Source organism: Bos taurus, chromosome X (assembly GCF_002263795.3).
Source record: "Bos taurus isolate L1 Dominette 01449 registration number 42190680 breed Hereford chromosome X, ARS-UCD2.0, whole genome shotgun sequence".
NCBI lineage: Eukaryota > Metazoa > Chordata > Mammalia > Artiodactyla > Bovidae > Bos > Bos taurus.
Window position 1 is genome coordinate 50,950,427 of NC_037357.1, and position 12,709 is coordinate 50,963,135.

Genomic DNA, 12,709 nt, shown 5'->3' on the forward strand with positions numbered 1-12,709 from the left:
GAGGGCATGGCAACCCACTCCAGTATTCTTACCTAGAAAATCCCATGGACAAAGGAGCTTGGTAGGCTACAGTCCATGGGGTCAAAAGAGTCAGACACAACTTAGTGACTAAACCACCATGCCATGAAATATTATGTAGCTGTTAAAAAAGAAGGAGGTAGGTCTGTACCCACTGATTTGAACAGATGCCAAAGATATGTGTTTTAGGTTTTAAAACAGTTTCAAAGTGAATGTGTCTGGTATAACTTTAATTTTGTAAAAAAAAAAAACAAAACACAAAAAATCTCTTCTTTCTGTGTAGGCACAGAAAGAAAGCCTACTGCTGCTGCTGCTGCTAAGTCGCTTCAGTCGTATCCGACTCTGTGCGACCCCATAGACGGCAGCCCATCAGGCTTCCCCATCCCTGGGATTCTCCAGGCAAAAACACTGGAGTGGGTTGCCATTTCCTTCTCCAATGCATGAAAGTGAAAAGTGAAAGTGAAGTCGCTCAGTCGTGCCTGACTCTAGCGACCCCATGGACTGCAGCCCACCAGGCTTCTCCATCCATGGGATCTTCCAGGCAAAAGTACTGGAGTGGGGTGCCATTGCCTTCTCCAAGAAACCCTACAAGGATACACAAATTGTTCAGTGACATTTCTTCTGGAGAGTTGTATTAAGGGGACTCTCATGTTGATTTTATACACTTTGTAGGTTTGTGTGTATAAAGTTTTTTATAACAAGGATTTATTGTTCTTGGATGAAAATAAATAGGGAGGCTCAGGAAAGAACAAGGCAGTGAAAAGAAGACCCTTTTTTGTGAGTACAGATTCTTCTTTCCAATCCAAGGTGACACTGCATGACGGCTCTCCCTCTCACAGCACTGCCTTTCTACCTGACAGCATGGCACTAAGATATGAGACACATTTCATTCGTACCAAACCTTATTATGTGTTCCTAAAATAATTCCTGCAATGTAGCCAAAAACCAAGTTTCTGCTTCAGATGCTCTCAATGAATAAATCATGGGCCACAGATTGTCGAGCTGGTAGAGACCTTAGAGATTATCTAGGCCAACCCCCTCATTTACAAATGGAAACAATGAGATGTGTTTCTGAGAAGGTAGCTGTCAAGCAATTTCGAGAAAGAAAATTTCTTTTCCATTGGGAAAAAAGTCAGAGATGCATCCTTATGAGGAGAATTTTATTATAAAAACCAATTAATAAACAAACTTATGGTTACCAACAGGGAAAGGGGGGAGGGATAAATTAGGAACTTGGGATTAACATATACACACCTATATATAAAATAGATGGCCAACAAGGACCTACGTATAGCACAAGGAACTATACTCAGTATCCTATAATAAGCCATAATGGAAAAGAATATGAATACATATGTATATGTGTGTATATAACTAAATCACTATGCTATACACCTGAAACTAAAACAATATTGTCAATCAACTATACTCCAATTAAAAAAAGAAGAAAGAAAACCAAATGAAATAAAAGATATAGGAATTGGAAAGGAAAAAAGAAACAATTAATGCAACGTATCTGAAACCTTTATACACTGCTGGTGGGAATATAAATTATTAACCATTTTGGAGAACAAACTGACAGTATCTCCCAAAAGTGAAGATTCTTATATCCTGTGACAGGACAACTCCCTTCTAAATATATACCCAATAGCAATAGTCACATAAGAATATCTCCTCAGAAATGATCATAGTAGCCCTAATTGTGAGCCCAAAACTGGAAACAGCCTAAATGTCCATCAACTGCAGAATGGATAAATAAATCGTGGCATATTTCTTAAATGGAATGCTATATAATAGTGAAAAGTGAATGAACCAGAGCCACATGTCACAATGTGGATGAATTTCACAAATATAACATTGAATAGAAAAAAAAAAACAAATTGAAGAAGGATACGTACCATTGATATACATTTTTAAAACATAAAGCAGTGGCATATGGTGCTTAAAGACACATACATATGCAGTACAAATATAAATAAATGCATGACAGGAACTTTGATCACAGAGGATAGACAGGGGATTTCAAGTCTATTGGTGATGTTTTTTCGTTAAGCTAGGTGGTGAATATCCTGATTTTTGTTATTCTTTACATCTCTTTGAATGCCCCCAAATTTTCTAGCACATTGTTTTAAAAAATGCAACAAATCACATGCTGAAAGGGAAATTCAGAATTTTCAGATACAACAAAATAATGAAAGAAATCTGTAAGGTACAAATGTCTCACTAAAAATGACAGGATAGTTCCTTCAACCTGCTTATTTTCCCTGGGACTATTTTCACAGAACGGAAACTGCTGCATGTGTGCTCAGTCGCTCGGTCGTGTCCATCTCTTTGCAACCCCATGGACTGTAACCCGCCAGGCTCCTCTGTCCATGGGATTTCCCGGGCAAGAATACTGGAGTGGGTGGCCATGCCCTTCTCTAGGGGATCTTTCTGACCCAGGGATTGAACCTGAGTCTCCTGCATTGCAGATGGATGCTTTACCACTGAACCACCAGGGAAGCCCAGGGAACCTGCTAAAGGACAGCAATTGGGCATAAAGGACTGAGAATCGGGATATATGGGTTCCAGTCTCTCAGATACTCAAAAAGAACAATTTCATTAAACTTCTCAAATTTTTACCCTTCAAACTGTGGTGCTGGATTAGATTATTTTATAAGTTTTTTTCCATATGTCAATTAATTCCAGGATTTTTTTTTGAGCAGCAATTCCTAACACTGTATGTGCAAGATACAAAATTTTTCCATGGAGAAAAGAGGTCCCTGATCAAATCCATGTGGATTTCACTGGGTTGAACAGAATTAAACAGATTTCTTTACAGCAGTACTTCTCAGAGTCTTTAATACACTTACATACATGATGACTCTCCAAAAGGAGAATTCAGTTACGAAGCATTTTCAAAAAAAGAAAAAGATTGGACCATAGAATACACCCCACCCGCCACCACCACTCCTTATTTTAAAACAGAATCTGTTAACATTCTCTGCAAACAGTGTTCTGTGGAACATCGGTAGTTTGGTAAATGTCATCCTAGAAGGATTTCTCTCACTTGCTCTTTCAGTCACTGATGTGTGTAGAAGAATCTTTCCTAAGACAGGAATGTAGTTTCCTAGTTTAACTTCCAGAATGGGTTTCCTATGAATGTCCCTGACCCGTGTAGAAGGCTGTCTTCTCAGGCTTCATTAGTGAGAGCCTATCCTCTCTGACTGTTCATGGGGCTCTCAAGGCAAGAATGCTGAAGTGGTTTGCCATTCCATTCTTCCTTTGCAGAAGGAGAAGGGGATGACAGATGATGAGATGGTTGAATGGCATCACCCACTCAATGGACATGAGTTTGAGCAAACTCTGGAAGATAGTGAAGGACAGGGAAGCCTGGTGTGCTGCAGTCCATGGGGTCACAGAGAGTCAGACACGACTGAGCAAGAACAGATCCTCTCTGACACTGTGGCAGATTTCACATTAGAAACTTTTGTACGTCTGTGGTTAGAAGTGCTTCCTGAATGTCCCCTCTGTACCTGGCTCTTGAACCTTTGCTAACTTCACTGCTTCGAGCCATGCTCCCTCCTTTGGGTGACGGTGGAGCTGAAGTGTGCTTGGACCCACAGTTCAGGTTGAATGCCTGGGGGACAAGTCTTGTGGGAAGAGGAGCCCTGTCCAAGTGCCCTCATTGTACGGCACTGGTTTACAGGAGGCAGAACTGCAGAGTCAAAGCCAGCCCACCCAGAAAAAGAGGGGCTCTTTTCTTCTTTCAGGGACAGGACACTTATCACTTCCACTGGCAGCACTGCCTTTTGGGGGGAGGGGTTCCTTGGATGGTACCAGGGTTTTCTGGAACCATCTCCCCATCCTAAGCCCAGAGAGGAAATCTCCTGAGGTTTGTGGCCCCCACTGGACCTTTTAAAAGGTGATTTACTTGAGGGCCTTTAATCTAGAAACAAGGATTCCATTTGGAAAAGTCAGGCGCTAAGGTGGATGAGACAGAGAGGTTTTTTTTAAAAGGTTTTTTTTTTTCTCTTTTGAACAATCAAAAAGAAAACATAAGAGAAAAGTATGTTCTTTTCCAGGCTGTGGGAGCTACCCTTCCTCCCTCTCTACCTCGCTCCAGCCCAGCCTGACCCAGCCCCAGCTACCGGCTGGGACCCAATCCTTCTGAGGCCTGGCTCTTCCTACCAAAAAAAAGCAAGATAAGCCTTAACCCACACAGTCTCAGGCCCACTTACCAGGCTGGGGCACAGGGCCTGAAGCTGGGGAAAGCTGAGGAGAGCACAAGGAACAGGGTGTTCGATTCCAGGTAGAGGTGAGCCTGGTTTCAAAGCTCTCCAAGCTCCACTCTCAAGAATGGAGAGGTGCCTCTTGGTTACAAGGGGGTAGAAAGGAAATCAAGGGGAACAGCCAGGGGGAAAACTGCAAGAGAGAAAGCTGGACTGAGCCAGGAAGTAAATGCTGAGATTAGGATGTGCCTTCAACCCCAGCCTCCTAGGTCAGAGCCCAGTTTGCTCCAAGGAAGCGCTCCTGTGTCCTGTCTGCTGGCCAGACAATGATTTGTTCAGGGCACCTGCTCTGAGGTCTCACGTTTCCTCTGTCCTCCCTTTTCAGCCAATACTTTCTACACCCCTTCCCTTCCCTCCCACCAGGAGATCCATCCATGGACAAAAAGCCTGTCATTGAGAACAGACAGAAATAAATAAATAAACAAGTCAGTAAATAAATACCCCTCTCCTCTCAAAGCAGCAAACTGTGGACCTTCCTCTTATTCATTTTTAGACCCTACTTGCTCAAATTGGCTGGAGTTTCTATTCCTGGGCATTTTTTTTTTCCTTCTATGAATGTAAGCGGTAGCTACTTCATTGTGGGCATTTTTTAATGTAAGTCTTCCCCCAAAGGCACAAGCAGATGGCTAGCAGGCAGGTACACACACACACACACACACACACACACATACAGAGTACCTCTGGAGCTTCCCCTCCCTCATTCATTCCCCCTATGGGCTGAAAAAGGGCGAGGCTCAGAAATCATTTCTCTGTGGCCTACCTTCTGATTCCGGCAGGTCTGAGGATCAGGCGGCAACTGGGAGCTGGGTGGCTGGAGCTGGGCTGCTTCTGTGAATCAGCAAAGAAGTCCCTGAGACAGGAATGCCGACAGCTGCTGTATGCACACTCTCCCTCCGTCTCTCCCACCTCCCTGTCCTCCTTCTCCTGCCCCTCCTCCCCTCTTTCAGAGCTGCTCTGTGTTGCTATGCAATCATATCATTGGCACTAATAGCATCTATCCGACCTCAGGCAAAGATACCCTTGACCGGGCAGATGCAGGAATAGCAAGGACAATTTTGTGAAACTACCAGAGCCTTGGCAGCTCTGGGAGATTTCAGTTCATTAGAAGCTGAAGAGGAAAGCGGAAGAGGCTGAGAGGCAGAGGGGGAGAGGCTTCCACTGGGGAGGAGGAGACAAAAGAGGCTGGGAGATCAATACAAGCTGCTGAGCCAGGAGCCTGGGCCCCAACTTCCACAGATCGAGCTCAGAGCCAAAGCCAACTTCAGAGCCAGCAGCTGGCATGATCCCTTGGTAGCCAGTCCAGGATTCAGTTTCTGTGTTGGAGGTTGAAACACTCTGCTCTAGAATTGTCACTGGTACCCAAGGTAGAGCCTTGGGCCCAGGGCAGTTTGCCAGTCACCCGTTATGTTCCATCCTCACCTCCTCTTAGATCTAAAGGTGGAGAAATCCTTGCCCATGAGGAGAGCAAAATGCACCCTGAATGATTTGAGAAAACACAGCTCCTTCCTTCGTGCCTCCACTCAGCCACTACCCCGGTCACTCTCCTTCCTTCTGTCCATACTAGGCTTTACTCTTTTAGCTGTCACCTCTGTTTAAGAGAAGAAGGTATGAATGCCAAACACACTGCCAGACATGGGAGAAACAACTGAAGAGGTGGAGACAATTATGTCCCTTTATAGGGTGCCCAGAGCACAGTACATTAACTCAATAAAGATTTACCGAATGAGTAAATGGGGTAGATGGATGGATCAATGGCAGTCAGAAGGCCCCCAACCCCATCCTCTTACACAAACACACTCATACTTAAAGCCCCCGTAGCTCCAGACCAGGGCAAAGAATAAGAGAAGCATTCTTTTTTCCTCTCTTCATTTCTGAGAACAGGGTGTGTATGACAGGGAGAAACAGACTGGTTTGGGGGTGGGTTGCTTAATTTCACTCATTTGCCTCTAAGAACTTTATAAGCTCTGATGGCACTGCAATTTAGAAGAGAATACACTTCCTGGCTCAAAGGACTTGGCACTAGTGTTGACAAAGTTTCTACAAAGACTGAGAATTAATACCATTATTATGATTGTTAGAGAAAATTCTCAGATAGGAAATAACTAGCACATGTGTGTGTGTTTTCTTTTGAGATAAAATGTTAAAAACTTAAGCTGCTGGTTTCAGTGAAAGATTAGCCATAGGCCTGATCTCTTTAAAACAAACAAACAAAATTGGAACCAACTGCTCCCTCCAGCAAACAAGGCTTTCAGAGCTGAGTGAGTGACCCCTCCTGCCTGGCCGAAACAGCAGCAGCCAGGCCCCCATGCCAGTGCAGAAAAGGCCTTTGATTTCTGAAGGGTTTTTGGAAGCACATCCCAGCTTCTCAACCTACACACCCCCAACAGACCATTTCTGAGCTCCCCAGCCTTGCCCTGCCTGGCCCCAGTCTTAGCCCTGCCAGCATGCAGGTTTTCTCAGCACCATCCTGACCCAGGGCCCTAGGAGTGCTTTACACCTCACTTGGAATGACTTGTGGATAGGGGGAGTTGGCTTGAAGAAAGATTAGAGAAACACTCTCAGAAACTGGGTTGGCACAGTGCAGAACACACACCAAACACATGCAACCTAACTTCAATCTCACCCCTGGCACCAGTAGGCTGGTGGGTCAATCCAAAGCCGAGCTTAGATATAGAAGGAGGAAGGAGAATGAACCGATGGGATACTTGTTCCCCACCTTGACTGCACTTGGAACTGCCCAAATCACCATAAGCACTCAGAATCCTTCTTCATTTTTCTATCTCTAGAGAAAACATTCAGGCAGCAGATACAAAAAGACAGTACCAGCCTCCAGGAAAATAAACCCATAGAGTTTCTTTCACGGGATACAACAAAATCTTTCCCCAGATCTCCTTCCCACTGACCCAATCATCATGGAATCATTGTTCCTTTACTTCAGGCACTCAGACCTCCTGTGAAAAATGAGGATATTACCATGAGACAAAAAACATTAAGGTATTATCAGCGACCAACAATTAAGATTTAATTATTGGATTATAATAATGGTTAACATTATCGAGAATTTACTTCAGGCTAGGCACTGTTCAAAGTGCTTTGCATACGTTATTAGCTCATTTCATCCACATAGTAGATTAAAAATAGGTTCTATTATTTGCCCCACTTTATAGATAAAGCTCTATAACATGGTGAGGTTACATGACTTGCCCAAGGTCACACAGCCATGCATTATGGAGCTAAGACTTACACTAGATCTCTCTAGACAATGCCCGCATTTTTAACCATGATGCTATACTGCCTGAATCTATGTTCTAGTGGTGGCCTGATCAGATGTCAAACCTAGGTAGGTCATTGAGAAAACTGTGACTAGGACAAAATCCCCAGATAGTTTTTCTAATTTTTTGTGCCTTTCTCAAGTTATTTTCTCTACTCAAAATGTCTACCTTCCCTTTAGAGGTCAGAAACACAAGGGACCTCAGACATAAGACTTCTCTCTCTGTGAAGTCCCAAGTGAGCAGACTCCACACAAATTTTGGTTAAAACTATGAATGGAGTATGAAAGGGAAAATACAAGTGACCTTGAGATGAGGTGGATAGCTCCAGTTTGCTATAGTTCCCACACGGCCCACTGTACTCTAGTCATTTATATTTCCTGTTTAGCTCCTGTGGTTTTTCAATGGGTGCCATCTCATAGGCTACCCAAGGTGCACTCTTTACTGTGGTTGGTCTTTTGTGGGTATTTGGAGGAGGACTGTTTGATTTTTGTTTCCTGGAGGGTGTTGAGATAGTCTCTATAGTTGTGTTTCAGGAGAGGTAACATCTTTGCTTGAACATTGCAATTCGAGAGAAAATTTCACTCTGACATTTAAATCCCATGCATGCTCAGTTGCTCAGTCATGTCCAACTCTTTGTGACCCCATGGGCTGTAGCCCGCCAATTTCCTCTGTTCATGGGATTTCCAAGGCAAGAATATTGGAGGGGGTTGCCATACCCATCTCCAGGGGATCTTCCTGACCTAGGGATCGAACTTGAGCCTCCTGCATTGCAGGTGGATGCTTTACCCCTGAGCCACCAGGGAAGCCCATTTAAATCCCAGGGACACTCATTACATTTGGACAAACCAAAGCAAGCACACAGGCTAGCTTCAACTATTTTTCTGAGGAGGACAAAGAAAGATCAAAGGACATCAGGCCACAAGCTTTGATTGTAGCTCCACCCTGGTAACCTGTAGGAGGATGTTTGAGACCCATCCTGGTATCACTGAGCAGGGCTTTGCTCAGTGGACAAGGATAGGTGGGGCATTTCAGGCAGAGATAAAACATGTGCAAAGCTACAAAGCTGACATAGCACTGCTTGCTAAGAGATTGTAAGTACTAGAGCACTAAGCTAGGATGGGGCTATGGTGGGAAAGAGCAGGGAGTGGCAGGAGATGAAGCTTTGCAAGCACACATGAAGGCACTGGTGTCACTTGTGTTTTTGTTGTTTCTTCAAGTAGTGAAGTGGCAGGGTCAGATTTATGTTTTAGAAGTATTAATATCATTCCAATGGCTTCCATGGAAAAAACAAGCGTTTACATGGAAGTATAGCTGATTTACAATATTAGTTTCATGTGTACAACATAGCGACTCAATTTCTTTCATAGATTATACTCCATTTAGAGTTATTACAAAATAATGGCTATATTTCCCTGTGCTGTAAAATATATCCTTGTTGTTTATTTATTATATATGTAGGGGGTTGTGTCTCCTAATCCTCTGCCCCTATCTCACTCCTCTCACTTCCTCACTGATAAATACTAGTTTCTTCTTTGCAGTTGTGAATCTCTATCTGATTTGCTATATTCACTACTTTGTTGTATATTTTAGATTCGACATATAAGTGACATCATACAGTATTTGCCTTTCTCCATCTGATGTATTTTACTTAGTACAATACCCTCCAGGTCAATCCATGTTTCTGCAAATGGCAAAATCTCACTCTTTTTATGACTGAGTAATATTCCATTGTATATACACCTTCTTTATCCATTCATCTGTTCATAAGCACTTAGGTTGCTTCCATATCTTGATTATTGTAAATACTGTTGCTATGAACATAAGGGTGTATGTTCCAATTAGTGTTTTTTTTTCCCTTTTGGTTATATACATAGGAGTGGATTGCTGGATCATATTGTAGTTCTAGTTTTAGGCTTTTGAGGACCCTCCATGCTGTTCTCCATAGTAGCTGTATCAATTTAGAATCCCACCAACAATGTCTTAAGATTCCCTTTTCTCCATATCTTTGCCAACACTTGTGAAGAACAATTATTGAGTGCTTGCTGCACACTAGATCTGTGCTAGAACTCAGGACCACAGAGAAAATTTGGAAACTACCTTCAGGTTGCTCACAGTCTAATGGGTGAAACAACTAATTAAACAGAAATACAGTTGACTGCAATGAAGGATGAATTGGAGGGGAGGAAGGCTGGAAGCTTGAATACTTGGTGGGAGGCAGTTGTAGTACTCATCTGATGAGGACCTGAAAACAGAGCAGTTGGTAGTGAGGATGGAACAGTGCCCCCATCCCTAATGGATCTTCCTCATATTATCCTTTCCTTTTATCATTTCTTCCTAGCTTTACTACTTGCTGAGTTCCTAAAAGAGAAATAAACTGTGAATATTGTAGGTGGGGGAGAGGTGGTGTAGGTCACTCCCATTGTCATTCCACAACCTTATTATTGGCCCCCAACCATGTTTACCAAAAGTACTACTTGAAATTGTTTCTACTCTTCTCCAACACCCAATCCAAGCTCACTTACCTCAGCAAATAACCACATTTTTGTTTGGCTGAGTGGTGAAAGATATCCCTGTAAAAGTCCTCTCTACTTCAGAATTTCATCCCATCTTCTTCCCCTTCCACCATCCCCTGACAAAGGACCTCCCTTCACTTTTTTCTCACCAAGGTCAATACCTCTGCTCATGACCTCACACAATTCTCTATCTTCTCTAGGAACTTCATGAATTTTTGTTTTTCTCTGGTTTTCATCTTCAGTCTTTTCCTTGCTTCTGACACTTTCGCCTGCTATCCAAAAACATGTGAGGAGAAGGAAGATTGCTGACTCCTGTGGGCTAGGAAATGGGAAGAATGTTTCTCCATTAGAGAAAGCCCTCCAATTCACTCTACAGGAAACCACTGCACACACAACTAGGTCAACAAGTTGTCTTATCAACAAGGTAGAGAAAGTTTGAAGGGAAGAAACATCATCAGGGTAAAGAATTACTAGGTTTCCAGTAAGGCTGTGAAGTAAAAAGTCTCACTAAGAAAATGTAGAGGAGGGCTTCCCTGGTGGCCCAGTGGTAAAGACTCTGCCTGCAAATGCAGGAGACACAGGTTTGATCCCTGATCTGGGAAGATCCCACATGCCACAGGCCAACTAAGTCCATGCATCACAACTACTGAGCCAGTGCTCTAGAGCCGAGCTGCAACTAGAGAAAGCTCACATACAGCAACAAACACCCAGTGCAGACAAAAATAAATGAGTAGATAAATAAATCTTAAAGAAGATGCAGATGATGATAATAATAATAATAACTTTTTACCAAAGGGGAAAGGGAAGAGAGATAAATTGGGAATTTGGGATGTTAACATACACACTACTATATAGACAGTAGATAACCAATAAGGACCTACTGTATAGCACAGGGAACTACATTCAATATCCTGTAATAACCTACAATGGAAAAGAATCTGCAAAAGATATACTTTTGCAAAAGGTATACTTTTCTGTATACCTGAAACATTATAAATCAACTATACTTCAATAAAAATTTTAAAATAAAGAATTTGCAGAGTGTTTTTTGCCACATTATTTTATTTACCTAGAAGAAATTGCTTCCAATGAATGGGAATTTCATGCAGCAAAACTGAAAGGGTTAAGTAGAGAGACAGAGGTGAAATGCCTCAGAAGAAGTTGGGATTGTGAGAATGAGTCAGACAGTAGGAGGGAGGGAGTTTCACCAATTGTGTATGACATAGACAAGGGAGCAGAAAATTGGGTGCTATGTTGGAGGAACACATTTGAAATGTAGGGACACACTGCTGAAAAGGCTGGGTTTTGTCACTGAAGTTGGTAATGAATAAGGTGAAACCACAACAGAGAAGGGTTGAAGAATCAGTGTTGTCCCAGTCAATAGTCTGAGCACCCTCTGCTCTTTCTGCTGAACATCTCAAAATGTAGAACTCATCTTACACACTTGGCTAACTCCCACCCTCTTCTTCTGCTTTTCAAGCTTCTGCTACACCAGACCCAGCAGCTGGGATGTTATATAACCAACTATTATGTTCTATTTATGTTCTTAAATGTATTCCATTTAGACCAAAACCATTCAAGCTACAGTAAAGGTGGTATAGTGGAAAGAACACAGAATTAGGGGTCAGAAGACAAAGGTTATAGTACAATTTTGCTACCAAATTGCTGTTAACCTTTTTGAACCTTGGATTTTTTCCCCTTCACCAGAAAGAGGATAATATCTGCTCTGTTCACTTGATTAGGTTGAGAATCAAACAGAATAATGGATATCAGTATATATTGAATATACTGAAATTATAAAATGCTGCTCAAAATAAGAGATTATTTCCATTGCTTCAAGGTTCTGGTGGTTCTCCTATCTGCAAAAGACATAAAGACTCAGAATAGATTATAGCAGCTAAATAAGCAGAGCCAGAAATGTAATTAGCTCTCTGTCTCCATAATAGATCAGATACTATATGCTTTAAGTAGACATACCAACAAGGCACATCAGATAATTTATCATCCTTCACATTATCAACATTCTCATCCTCTTTCCAGCTGAGAAGGCTAGATATACACACACACAGTAACAACCTTCACATATGCAATTCTAGGCTAGGATATACAACACAATGGTAGCTCAGATGGTAAAGAATCTGCCTGCCTGCAATATGGGAGACCTGGGTTCAATCCCTGGGTCTGGAAGATCCCCTGGAGGAGGAAACGACAAATCACTCCAGTATTCTTGCCTGGAGAATCCCATTGACAGAGGGGCCAGGAGGGCTATAGTCCACGGGGTCGCAAAGAGTCAGACATGACTGAGCGACTAAGCATTCACTCAAAGTGAGACTCTGTCAGTGATAAAAGGATACCTCACACAGTGTTTCCTGGCCAATAACCAAACAACTCACAGCTACTGCATGGGCCCCCCCTTAGATTTGATCTTAAATGCAGTCTTATAAGGGTGAATAAAGTCAGTGGGTATCTACTTGATATGACTTGAGGAAGACTGAAATGTTATCACTAATCAAAATGATTTCCCTTGCTGGCCCTGTCATGAGACCTGCAGTTCCCTACCAATCTCTTCTTTCAGGTTAAGGCATCTGTCAAAATGTAAGTGCTATCTTCAGTCATGATACATTATAATCAGTAG

At 42.5% G+C, this 12,709-nt stretch overlaps 1 protein-coding gene across 2 annotated transcripts in view; it reads right to left on the reverse strand.

Annotated features, from left to right (window-relative positions):
* Positions 1-5,898, reverse strand: part of DRP2 (dystrophin related protein 2) — a 47,066-nt gene extending 41,168 nt beyond the window's left edge. Inside the window, exon 1 of one of the 2 annotated variants that reach the window (XM_005227794.5) lies at positions 5,050-5,898. The gene's annotated coding sequence lies outside the window, so the exon portion shown is untranslated. The remainder of the gene's footprint in view (positions 1-5,049) is intronic. The other variant, XM_010821665.4, reaches the window with a different exon arrangement.
* Positions 5,899-12,709: the final 6,811 nt, after the last annotated feature.